The 13,922-nt window shown below is 35.8% G+C and overlaps 1 protein-coding gene across 1 annotated transcript in view; it reads right to left on the reverse strand.

The window, feature by feature from the left end:
• Positions 1-13,922, reverse strand: part of LOC138691064 (melanocortin receptor 5-like) — a 318,829-nt gene that overhangs the window by 29,405 nt on the left and 275,502 nt on the right. The gene's annotated exons all lie outside the window — the stretch shown is intronic.

Raw genomic sequence — 13,922 nt, forward strand, 5'->3', positions numbered from 1 at the left:
AGGACGGTTGAACTTCATTAGTAGAAGGGGTGGGAGTGAAGTACAGTGAAACCTCTCATTTACGGACATCAAAGAAACGTAACAATCTGTCCGCATCAGGGAGGTGTCCTTTATTGGGAGGGAGGCTCCCCAATCTAACACTAAATTTATAATATGCATTATGTATCCCTTCACGCTTTAAATGAAATGTATTGCTGTAGTTTAATTCTAAATACAGTCTACTGTACTGCAGTAAATTCTTTGTAACTTTGAACTACAGTAGATAAGACCGAAAAAGGAAAATACAGTACTGTGTTATGCAGTTTTATTCTAGGTCTACAGTTATACTGTAATTTACAGTTTTCAAATTAATCTTTACGTTCAGGTGCCATGTCTCTCGAATCAGAATAACTGATTCAAGTGAAGAGAATAATCCTACTAACCCTATCATGTGTCGAATACAATTTCATGATCGCAGAAACCTTGGATCCATCAGACAGGTTAAATTTTATGATTTTGTTTATCCACCCGCTTCCAGCTAACAAGGGATAACCTACGAGACCCTTATTGTCTTCTTTCATGTTAATGAATTTCTGTACAGTTCTCAAAACTAAATTTTCCATTTTTGTAACACATTAGGTCTTGAAATCCAAGTGCTGTCCGTAATCAGGAGGTAAAGCAAGCTTTAGGACTGTGAAACAGCTGTCCGTGTCCGTGTCTGAGAGTGTCCGTAAACGAGAGTTAAATTTATCATTATTTCTATATTATTTCAGTTGCGACATAAAGATCTGTCCGTATGTGAGGAGTGTCCGTATCTTGGGGGTGTCCGTAAGGAGAGGTTTCACTGTACATTAAAAAATTCAGGTACAATAAAAATTGAAGTAAAAATAAAATGATGTCCCTGTATAAATAGGGAAAAAAAATTAGAGTATAAAAAAATACGAGGTTTTTTACTGATCGATTTCATATGGAATAGCCCGTAAGTAGAACGTCATGACCGCACTGGTAGAAAAGGTGGGTGGGATAAGAAAGGGGAGGAAAAATAGTCGCTCGGAGGAGCTACAGTTCTGCAGGTCTGCGTTAGGCAGTCAGGATGCAAGGTTACAACGGCCTGGTTGTAGACGGGCGCGTGACAGGACTACATGCCAGGGGAACAACGCCGCCGGGTCGGGCCCCAACTGGAGGCGGCATACGCCACAGTGGCGACAAACAAACGTGCATGGCATGGGAGTCCAGGCCGTGGTTTGTGTTAAGGATGCGCCCTTAGCTGTTCCGCACACACACAACTTATTACATTAATTAATGTTGCTGACTGGAGGTAGGACTCATATCCTGCCTCGCTCTCACCTCAACGACCTCACTTAAATATCCTCGGGCGAGTAATAATCCCCGACACTCACGTGGTATCAGCCCTCGGCCGATTATAGTGAACATCTGAATATTTCGGTACACCACTCTTCCCGTCTGCGGCTTTTTCATTGTTTTGCTAAGGCTGATATCGGAATAAGCCCTCATGAACTTACTTACTTACTGGCTTTTAAGGAACCCGGAGGTTCATTGCCGCCCTCACATAAGCCCGCCATTGGTCCCTATCCTGAGCAAGATTAATCCAATCTCTATGATCATATCCCACCTCCTTCAAATCCATTTTAATATTATCTTCCCATCTCCGTCTCGGCCTCCCTAAAGGTCTTTTTCCCTCCGGCCTCCCAACTTTTATTCTATATCTAGCTAGTTCTTTTGCTACTAATGTTACCCCTCCTGTTCTATATAGACTTGTAACATTCCAAGTACCAAATCTCAAAACCTTATATCTTTGCTGTGGTCGTACCAGAGAATCAGTCCCATTCCGAGGCTTATTTGAAGGATTCGTAACAAGCTCCGATTTTTACGGTGTTGGGTTGTTAGCCCTTCGCCCAACCCCCAAGCTGGAGGACCACCCCTCATCGGCTGTCCGCGACTGCTTATTCAATATATTCACAGCTACCCTCCATATCTGGAGGCCGTCTCCTCGATCCGCAACCTGAGGACGCGCCATGCCGTGGTGATAGGGACCCACAATACATGATGAGCCCTCATGAACACTGATCATTTGTCTCCTGAAACGTAACTTCGCTTTTCACGTTTTTTTAGTTGGTTATTTAACGATGCTGTATCAACTGCTAGGTTATTTAGCGTCGATGAGATTGGTGATAGCGAAATATTATTTGGCGAGATGAGGTCGAGGATTCGTCATAGATTACCTGACATACGCAATACAGTTGGGGAAAACCTCGGAAAAAACCCAACCAGGTAACCAACCCAAGCGGGAATCGAACCCGCTCCGGATCGGCAGGCAAGCGCCTTAGCCGGCTGAGCTACGCCGGTGGCTACTTTTCACTTACTTAATTCAAGAATGGGAATCAATAAAGCCTAGAAGCGCTATGTTACATACAGCAGACTTTTACAGATGACCAGATCTTGATGGAAAAAAAGTGAAGTTCTGTGTCTATCATCTGTTCTTATAGAATGTAACATAAAAATTTAAAAGCATTACACTTAGTTAGTGGCAGTAAATGTTAAAAGACTTTAACAGTAAATATGTCGATAAAGAAAATAATTGAGCAGGTAGCAGATTAGGCCTATGTTTTGCGTAATTGGAAAGTCATATTTTACAGTTGGAACAGAAAAAGCACGAGGGAAATTTAGTAAAATATATCACGTAAATTTTCGTCACATCCGTGGTACTGATTTTTTTGCCTTACTGTACTGTAATTAAATTTGTAAATTTCGCTCACTCGTAAAGAAACATGATTGGGATATTGCCAAAACATTATTTTTTTTATCTGTAATAGTTATTTACGATATGAGTGTCGTAACGTTTCATATTACAATACGAGATTGGAAAGTTGTCAAATGAAGCCGCAGGCCGGTCGAGTATTGTAAATTGAAGTATATCGTGTAACGTTTTATCCACTTTGATAAAAAATATTTTTATTATTTTTTTATGGAGAGGCGATTGTGTTATTATTAGTTTATATTTGCGAGAGGCGATTCGTTTATGTTTTATTAGTTTCGAACACGTTAGGTTTTTGTTTATAACAGAAGAGCAGCAGTACTAGGAGAAATAAATAAATATTGTTCAAATGAGTTCAAAGGGAGACTCAGATATTGAATATGCTGCAAATTCTGCAATTGAATATTTAGTATCAAATCGTGAATATATTATTGTTAATGTTTTAATAAATAAAACCAATTCCATTTTATTTTTATTTAATTTAATGTGTGGTTCACATTACTTAACGAGTTACGTAATAGTAGTATTATTACCTAACTAGTTGTGTAATAGAAGTATCATTACTTAAATAGTTGCGTAATGAATGTGTTTACCACATTTTTATTAGATGTTAAGTCCACAGCACATAATCAAAGTGGATAAAGGACTTTTAAGAGTAAATATGTTGATAAAGAAAATAATTGCGCAGGAAACAAATTTAGTATATTTGGCAAGTCATATTTCACGCTTAGAACACCAAAAACGCGAGGGAAATTTAGTAAATATATCACGTAAATGTTCGTCATCTCCGTGATACCAATTTTTTTGTCTGTACTGTAATGAGATTTGTAAAATTTCGCTCACATGACCCGAATATTGCCTAAACATTATTTTTATCCTGTAATAATATATTAGCCACCGACGTAGCTCAGTTGGCTAAGGCGCTAGCCTGCTTATTCGAAATTGCGCTCTAGCGTGGTTTCGATGCCCGCTTGGGCTGATTACCTGGTTGGATTTTTTTAGAGGGATTTCCCCAACCGTAAGGCGAATGTTAGGTAAACTGTAGCGAATCGACCTCATCTCGCCAAATACATCTCGCTATCACCAAACCCATCGACACTAAATCATCTAGTAGTTGATACAACATCATTAAGTAACTAAACGTATTATATTCGTTGGAGTGTTTATTAAGTAATGCCTTTAAAATCCATTATATATATATATATATATATATATATTATTTTCGTTGTTGGCAAATCTATAGCATCTATTAGATGCTTTATGGTTGTGCTAACAGATGGAGTAACTTGTCAACAATGTGACGCTGAAACGTGTGTTCAGGTTACTGAACAGCGACAGTCCTGATGTATTTTTATATTTGTGATGATTGGTTAATTAATATTAACCCGATATTAACCCGACACACTCACATTCATACAAATTTCCAGACTCTAGATCTAGACACCCAGGGAATTTCTCTTCTTCTATCCAGAGCCGAGCCCGGGAATCGAACCCGTGACCTCCTGATCTGGAAGCCAGCATGCTGACCAACAGACCACGGAGGCAGTCCATAATATTTTAACTTTTATTTTAACAACATTATTTTATGTTAACAGAGTAGTTGCTCTTTTGTCTCTTCTAAGTTTTTTTTAACGAGAAACACTTTTTCCCATTTTATTTATTTTTTATCTTGCACCATTTAATTATCATGAAATTTGGCAAATATATTCAAACAATTTCGTCACAGTAAATTAATTTTACCCCTGTCGGTCGAGCTCTCTTAAGCACCCTGATTATAATGCATTCATATAATCGTTTTTAGTGCGTGATTTGAATTCCCCAGTCATGAAAACCGGACGGAACAGCATGCTTTAACTATCCAGTCCCTTTAGCTAATAGTGTTATACGTAGTTAAAATACTTGAAATTCTATCAACACCGTAACCACGACAGTTTTGCAACGTGTGGTTTTTTTATCATGACAGGAATCCTGAATTGTAGAGCTTATGTTGGAGCTGACGTTTCTGAAATTCCGTTTGTTTGTGGCCGCATTTCTGCGAGTGAAATGAAACCAGTAGCGACCATGTCGTCAGAACAGCTGCATTGCTCCGATGTCATGCAGTTACAGCAGTGATCGCTTTTAATCTGAGATATAAATAAACGCTAGAAACGCCGTTTTTAAGAACATGTTACTTCAGTTATGACTAGGCTTCGAGACTTGTATGTATTTATTCACACTGCAATGGGTATATACCCGGTGGCAGTGGTGACTAATTACAGTCAATAATGACAATAATAAACGTATTAATTAAAATACAATTAATAATACTAATAATTAATACTAATAATAATAATAATAACAACAACAACAGGGAATATCCTAAATTAAATGAGACGATCACTTAAAATAACATTTGAAATAAATCTAATTTGTATTTTAAAACTAAGATCGAAATAAAACCCACGAGTATGATATGTTCATATCTGCACAAGTACCTTTCAACACTACACTCATTTCGCTGTCAACTCACTCACTGCACTGGAACTACGACACATTTCACTGATTCTATCCTGATTTCACTAACACTTCAAAAACATTTCACTGTTCAAATACTTTGCACTGCCACTATAAACTATAAAGCTTCACTGACACAACACACTTCACTGACACATCTTCACTGATACAACACTTCAATAACAACATATCATTTACACCCTTTAAATACTGTGTATAATTACCGTCTACTTCGGCCCTAATAGAGCAGTTCAGTGGGAAATCCGCATAACGGCGTACTGAGTATAATGATAAAGCGTACAGTGGGTGGGGGTACTGTAGAATGAATACCAACAAATACGCAAAGGAAAACGCTCTGGATTTGAAGGTTCTGACGAATAATTTGGTTTTTATACAAACCCATTTTCAAACTGTGCCTGAAACTATTACACTGTTAGGAAAGTCAGAGCAAGAGATGCCGGAAGCCCTCAAATTAGTTGAGGAAATGACACAGAGAATTAATGAGACACCAAGTACACCGGTTACTGAATGTGTAAAACAGAAGTGGAAATCAATTTTATGTAAAAATAATGGATATGGAAAGCAAATTAGTGCACATAGAGTCACCCGAGAATAAAGGATTGTGTCTTAGAGACTACAATGATGTTACGTTTTTTCGTTTTGCTCCTATCACGTCATGCGACATAGAGCGCAGCTTTTCACAGTACAAACTGTGTTTGGCAGATAACCGAAAAAGATTTACGTTTGAGACACTGAAAATATATCTTGTAGTACATTACAATTCGGTACTGTAACTGCACTTCCTAAAGACCACCAATAGAATAAATGAAATTAAAATTGCTACATGTTTATTTCCATCATTAACACTGTATATAATTAAACACAAATGCTTATAAAAGACACGAGAATAAATGCTCTTCACGTTCTTTTGATATTGTCATTGTGTAATGTATATTTACTTTCAGAATGTACATATGTGTCTTTTCCCCATACTACCGTACTCTACTCTAAATAGCAACGTTGTTACCTCAACACATCTGTAGCGTTCACTACCTGCAGCGAGTCAACAACCTATAGTACATGCGTAGTAAACTTATTGTATCGGGTCCCAAGTCTCGAAGCCTGGACTTACAACAAAGTACAATGGTGATCCCAGAAGTAATGCCCAAACTTAACTTCATTGGCACGCATTTTATTTTTTCAATTCACTTGCATCAAGATCGTTCAAAATAGTCCCCTTGAAGTGTTATAACTGCTTCCTAACTTTGTTGTTACTTTCGGACGCCGCTTAATTCTCCTTTGAAGTTCAGGTCTCGAATGCGTTGGGTCAAAGTGTATTCAGGTCATTTAACATTACAAAAAGTTGACTCCCAAGTGGATTTTCACTTTCCGGAAAAGATCATAGTCAGATGGATTCATGTCCGGACTGCAGGCTGGCTGAGGAAGGATCGTGTACAAATAAATAAAAAAGGACATATTTATGAAATGAACAGAAATGATCTTGCGCCATCAGATGGCAGCACGTTCGTCGTTTTCAGTCCTGCTGTGCGTTTCATGTACAGTGTTGCCAAGTGAGCTGTATTGTAGCTAAATCTGATGTTTTCAGGACTATGGTCAGCTACAGAATTTTACCGTCAGCGGCTAGCTATTTATTTGGCGTTTTTTGATGATTCCGACAGAAGGAGACGATATTTTTAAGCTTTTTTTCTGTAAAGATATAATTTTTTTGTATGTACTTGCGGACAACAATATTAGTTAATCATAAACCAGAGATTAATATGGTATTATCACAATTTTTCGTTGTGAGAGTATAAAAGTTTTATGTTAACTCGATTTGATACAACCACGTCCATTTTCTGCCTCATCCATTGTTGTTGTACAAATAAGGTATGCCACATTTGTTAAATTCTTAGTCTAATCATGTATGCATTGTTTTTCTAATGAATTCATATATTTAATCATAAAGAGTAGATAATGAACTGAATTATTATTTTCATTTATGATAACTTATATTATGATATATTATTTAATTTATCATTCCGCATTATAGTTTACGTAACACAGACATATTTAAAATTTAAAACCAAACTCATATTGGCAGGCACGTCTCCAGCTTAGTGTGAAATCAGATTATGAACCGACTGGTGTGATTGTGAATATGATATAGTTTCCGAAGTGTCCAGATTATTCTTGAGCTATTTCATTAAATTTTGAAGAAATATTCCCCGTAAAACTCCATACGTTCTAAAGTTTAGAGATGTGGGGGGTGGGAAATGTGTTGAAAGATAAGGTGGGAGAAGTTGCCGGTGATAGCTGGAAAGCTCGGTGTAAAGTGATAGGTATACTGAATGCAAAATATTCAGATTTAATTGTCCATACGATTTTGCATAGAACATAGAGCCTACAAAGTGATACACACTTTCCATAATTTAGTCTACATTTTTATAAAATTCTCCAGTTCCTAAAACTGTATAGTTTGTATTTCAAATTTGGAAGTGATGTGTTAAGAAAAATCTGTAGTTTTTCAACTACAGTTTAGCGGTTTCTTAAGCTCTTGCAGCGGTAAATGGAATTCAGAGTTGGCAACACTGTTCATGTATTTGTGTACAATAGCATTCCTGCCTGTCGAGAAGTCATTATGTGTGCTCTGTTGTCACGAAACACAGTTACAGTAGTGCAAGGGTCTTTTCGAACTCGATATCACAAGAGGTCACCAACTCGCCTAACCATTTGTAAGTGTTATGAACAGTTCGTGCATTTGCAAAGGAAAAAAGCACTGGACGTTGCAGCATAAGTGAGGAAACTGGAGCGTTTGTGGCTGAGAGCTAGCGTTGCCCCGGACAACAGTGTGAAGGGTGCTTGCTACATAGACGTTTGAGTTCGCATCCGTAACTTCACTGAAGCCTAATGACAAAGATGAGAGATTCCATTCTGAAATCCTAGATATGCTTGACAATGACCACACCATACTTGAAAAACTAGTCTTCTCATAAGAGAAGTACTCGAGTTGCCAGAAAGAAATATTGGATATTTCTATATCTTTTATTTTTTTAATTTTATTTTATTGGGTTATTTTACGACGCTGTATCAACATCTAGATTATTTAGCGTCTGAATGAAATGAAGGTGATAATGCCGGTGAAATGAGTCCGGGGTCCAGCACCGAAAGTTACCCAGCATTTGCTCGTATTGAGTTGAGGAAAAACCCCGGAAAAAAACCTCAACCAGGTAACTTGCCCCGACAGGGATTCGAACCCGGGCCACCTGGTTTCGCGGCCAGATGCGCTGACCGTTACTCCACAGGTGTGGGCATTTCTATATCATTAACAAGAACTAATGACGTAGTTATCGAATCTAAAAAGAAACATATGATTACCCAGTGCCTTTAAGCAGAGGCAACCTTCACACTTGTCACGTTACATACGAAATAAATCGCAATATATAAAGAATTCCCATTTGTTTACGTTCATGCGTCCGACATAGAACTCCAAACATCGCAAAGGTCATTAGTTATATATGCGGATATGCCAGTGATGAAATGGCTCCCAAGATCGCCAGATCTTACACCACTGGATTTTTTCTTGTGGGGCTATGTGAAGAACAATGTTTTTTTTTTTGCCTCTTGTGACACTGCAGAAATTGAGACAACGCATCGTCAGTGTAATCTTGGAAATTGATGCAGACATGCTACGAAACATGCGGCGAAAGATGAGAGTATCGATTTCATTTGTGCCTTCTCACTCAGGGTGTACAGTACATATCGAACTTTTAATATTTTAAATTTGACTGTTGTTCTTTAATTTGTAGAAAGATGTACTGGAATTGTATAATTTTGTAGTAATAAACGATTCAATTTGAGCACATCGTTTTGAATACCCTCGTATTTTCTCGGAACAATTGTAATAAGAATTGAGGCAGTCATTATCTGTAATTTTATCTTCCTGTAACTTTTGTATGTTAATTTACGAATTTGAGAGAATCTATTGGGTGTGTCCTTTAATTATATCGACTTTAACGTATTGTTTCATTTCGCATGGAACTCTATACGGTTCGTATTACATACGTTAAATAGACTCGAAATAAGGGAAGATTAGAGAATGCAAGCGTTACTAATTGTCTTATTCCATTAGCGTTTATATAGTTGTTTAGCACTGAAATGAAAAAAAAAAAAAAACTAGGATTTCGATTTTTTTTTTGTGGAAATTAAGCAACCAAATGTTACTTCTCATCGAGTCTGTCATTTGTAAAACAACACGAGCACATATTTTTATGGAAACAAACTGTATTGATACCATAGAAAACTAGAAACAGAATCGAAAAACAACACTCGCTGGCAGTAGCGGCCGGTGATCGAAATCCTCGGTGAGGCCAGATGCAACTAGTTTAAGTGCCTCCGATAGGAAATGTTTGTTTATGATATTAATTATTATTGTTATTATATTATTAATATCATTATTACTGTATTATTATTGTTAGTATTATTATTATTATTATTATTATTATTATTATTACTCGTACTATTAATGAAAAACAATAATTTCATTCACCAAATAAGCTGTTATGCTCTGAGTTTCAGTGATTGTTTCAGTGTGATGAAGCAACCCATATATGTTGAAATTCCCCTTTCTTTCTTTTCTCTTTATTTTTTTTTTCCTTTGACAGCAACAAACAAGGCCAAGAGAAGTTTATTTTGCATCACATTACCACTTAACCATTTATGTGTCCCATACTAGGATGCAATAGAAACTCGCGTTTTAAGATTATCTGTCAGAAAAATTGTCACCGATGTCGTAGGTATCTCGGTAGTCTCTCTCTTTATTTAAAACTTCCTTTATTTCAGTATTATTTCTTCTCGAAAAAGGATACTCTAACAATGAATTAATTGCACCAGCATTATTTCTCTCATTTGTCTCTGTTTATATTTTCCCGAAATATATAACATTTGCCCAGATTCACTACTCTACTACGAAGTACAACAGTAGAACACCCTCGCTTATGTCATAAACTAAGACATAAGGGGAAAGAATAGAGTGGGTCTCTGCCTGCCAAAGAGCTGAAATTTTGTTATTTATGACCTATTTAGGAAGACAAGTCACCACTGCTATTCCCACCCCACTCTACCCTTGAGGCCGGCCCATGGATGGGAAAAGTGAAACCTGACCAGGCCAGACGAATTGTGCCTCAGCTACAACGTTTTAAGCGCAAACTCAAAGCCCGCGAAAGGACATGAAATGCATAAGCCAGACCCGGCACGAACGATTCTGGCCTCAGGAACAAATTTTACTGCAAAACAGGTCTATATACATCACAAGCCAGACCGGCACGAGCGATCCTGGCCTCAGGAACAAATTTTACTGCAAAACAGGTCTATATACATCACAAAGTTTTCAAATGCTTCTACAGCGATATATGCTTCATTCAAATAACTAATACATTATATAGAAACACAAAATTTGATTTCAGTTAAGCCAAGTGACTGAGGCCCGGCCTCACTTGCCTCAGTCAATCAGCCGCCACTGCTCGCTGGTGTATTTCCTCTTCGTTTTGTGTGCATTTCAAATTTTGACTTCTTTTCAAAATCACATCATAAATGATTTGAAATGTGGGGTTTAAAGAAATGTCTTTAAGGACAAACTCCCAACACGGTCGTATACGACCTTCCAATTAAAGACGACCTATGTTACATGGAAACTTATAAAATAGGCATAATACTATATATGTAATCTATAAACCAGCCCGTTAGAAAGCCAACTTATGTGACCTCGCCGACCTACTGCTAGTACGAAGAGAAAAAATTGAAAATGAATATTAAGTCGACACCAGTGCCCTCCATGGAAACCAAATAACCAATCATATGACAATCGATTTTTTTCAGAATAACAGCCCAATTTCCATATCTCATTATAAAGAAAATGACAACTCTTGAGAATGTGCGTGAATCTCTGAACGTGGTCCTTTATATCTTCTGTGAGTGTCATTATTTTCAGAATGATCTAGGCAAGAAGTTGGCTTGACGAAGCTGACAAATGACTGATTCCGTGTGCACAACTCGCTTTAATGAAAGTGTTGTCGTGTCGGACCTCCACGTTCTGAAATTATGCCATTAATCTAATTTTTTCTCCCAATGATGGATAGATGTTCAGATATTTTTCTGGGACGCAATTTGTCAGACATTCTCTATTCGCTATTGAAAAGTTTGGAGGCTAGGAGACCGTTCTTTATAAAGTTACGCTATGGAGTCACTGAACAAGATCAAAAGTGCATTCATCGGTAAAAGTAAGAATATTGGCCTCAAGGAAGGAGGGCTCCCACCGTAATACTGTTTTCGTCAACTAAATTAGGCACACATTACAGGGTGTTAACTAATCTATGGAAGACATTTGTGGAATGGATAGAGCACCTAAAAACAAGAAAAATGTTTAATGGAAATATGTAATCTACTTCCCTTTGTTATATTTCATGTATTAGTTGGGCATGTTTATTAAGACTTTGGATCTGTGAAATTTCTAACTTCTACATTTTTAAACCAATTAATTTGAAACTTAACCTTTACCACACATTCTTACCATGTGGACATGCAGTACACTAATTTTCACTTAGATATTCCAATTAATTTACTTATAATTATTTTTTGTTGTTTTTTAAACACTGAATTTAATTGTCCCAATTTTCAAAGTTTACGTAATTTTTATTTAAATTTATATTAAATTTATTCCTGATAGATATATGTAAAATCTGTCACATGCTTCTCATATTTTGCCAATTACTTCTTGAGAAAAAAAAATTACTCTTTTAGTTGTTAATTTTTCAATTTTTTAAAATACTTATCATGTCCTCAACATATGGTGATTTATGTTAAACTGTAATTTATTACCTTAAAACTTATGTTAGATTATAATTTATTAGCCTAAAACTTATGTTATATTATAATTTATCACCCTAAAACTTATGTTAGATTATAATTTATTAGCCTAAAACTTATGTTAGATTATAATTTATCACCCTAAAATTTATGTTAGATTATAATTTATTAGCCTAAAACTTATGTTAGATTATAATTTATCACCCTGAAACTTATGTTAAATTATAATTTATGTTAGATTATAATTTATTAGCCTAAAACTTATGTTAGATTATAATTTATCACCCTAAAACTTATGTTAGATTATAATTTATCACCCTAAAATTTATGTTAGATTATAATTTATTAGCCTAAAACTTATGTTAGATTATAATTTATCACCCTAAAACTTATGTTAGATTATAATTTATTAGCCTAAAACTTATGTTAGATTATAATTTATTACCCTAAAACTTACTTTAGGTTATAATTTATCACCCTAAAATTTATGTTAGATTATAATTTATTAGCCTAAAACTTATGTTAGATTATAATTCATCACCCTAAAACTTATGTTAGATTATAATTTATTAGTCTAAAACTTATGTTGGATTATAATTTATCACCCTAAAATTTATGTTAAATTATAATTTATTAGCCTAAAACTTATGTTAGATTATGATTTATCACCCTGAAACTTATGTTACATTATAATTTATTAGCCTAAAACTTATGTTAGATTATAATTTATCACCCTAAAATTTATGTTAGATTATAATTTATTAGCCTAAAACTTATGTTAGATTATAATTTATCACCCTGAAACTTATGTTACATTATAATTTATTACCCTAAAACTTATATTAGATTATAATTTATCACCCTAAAACTTTTAGCCAATATGAACTAAAAATTTTGAAAACTTTGTTGCAAGGAGCTTTTTTTTTTTTAGTGACATCAATATGAAATATATTTTAAAAATATAATTTCAAAACTGTTAGCCCTAATGGCACCAAATTTTGTACAAATGACAGTATTGTAGGCATGTTTATGTAATTAAAAATTCATAATTTTGGATGAAAATTGTAGAAGTTTTAAAAAATCACATGTGTCCCCTTAACACATTGATGACGTTGAATTTCTACCACCAAATTTTCCATAAATATGTTCCGTCCCAAAATGTTACAGAATGCTAAATTGTACTATAAAATGCTAAATTTAATTTTTAAAGTGCTACATTATAAAATTTAAATTGCTAAAATCTCCCTTCTCTAGGTACAGTAGAACCCCGATTATTCGTCACCCTATTAATCGATCGGTGGATTATCCAACTGTCTTCATCACGCCTTTTCTTTTTGGTGCAGGAAAAATACGACGTTCTGTACATTACGTTAGTACTGTTCGTATTTTTTCTAGAGAGAGTTATTACAATCCTTTAGCACTAGCATTACACAGTATGTAGTAGGAATGCTTCTGCCGATGTCGACAACATGAACAGCTGTGTGGGAGGGGGTGTTTTCTAAACTTGTAAAATAGTCACAATCTGCCCAAGAACTTCCACACATCTGCAAAGCCGTGCACCATCCAGTGCTATCCTCCTGTTCGAGTGGCCGTACTTCAGTCTTGCGATGCCGACTAGTATTTTAGAGCGAGAGCTCTTTTCTGCCCGCTGCGCGCGCGCGGAGCTCTTTTACCTGTAAAGATTGCTAAAAGATGTACAGATCTTAGAACACAGCGCATCATGACGGAACTGAAGTGCTTAAAGCTTTCAAGGAAGAGTGGAAGATACAATATTTAGACTATGCTTCGAACATGGTGATGAAGTCCAGTGTTT

Source organism: Periplaneta americana, chromosome 16 (assembly GCF_040183065.1).
Source record: "Periplaneta americana isolate PAMFEO1 chromosome 16, P.americana_PAMFEO1_priV1, whole genome shotgun sequence".
NCBI lineage: Eukaryota > Metazoa > Arthropoda > Insecta > Blattodea > Blattidae > Periplaneta > Periplaneta americana.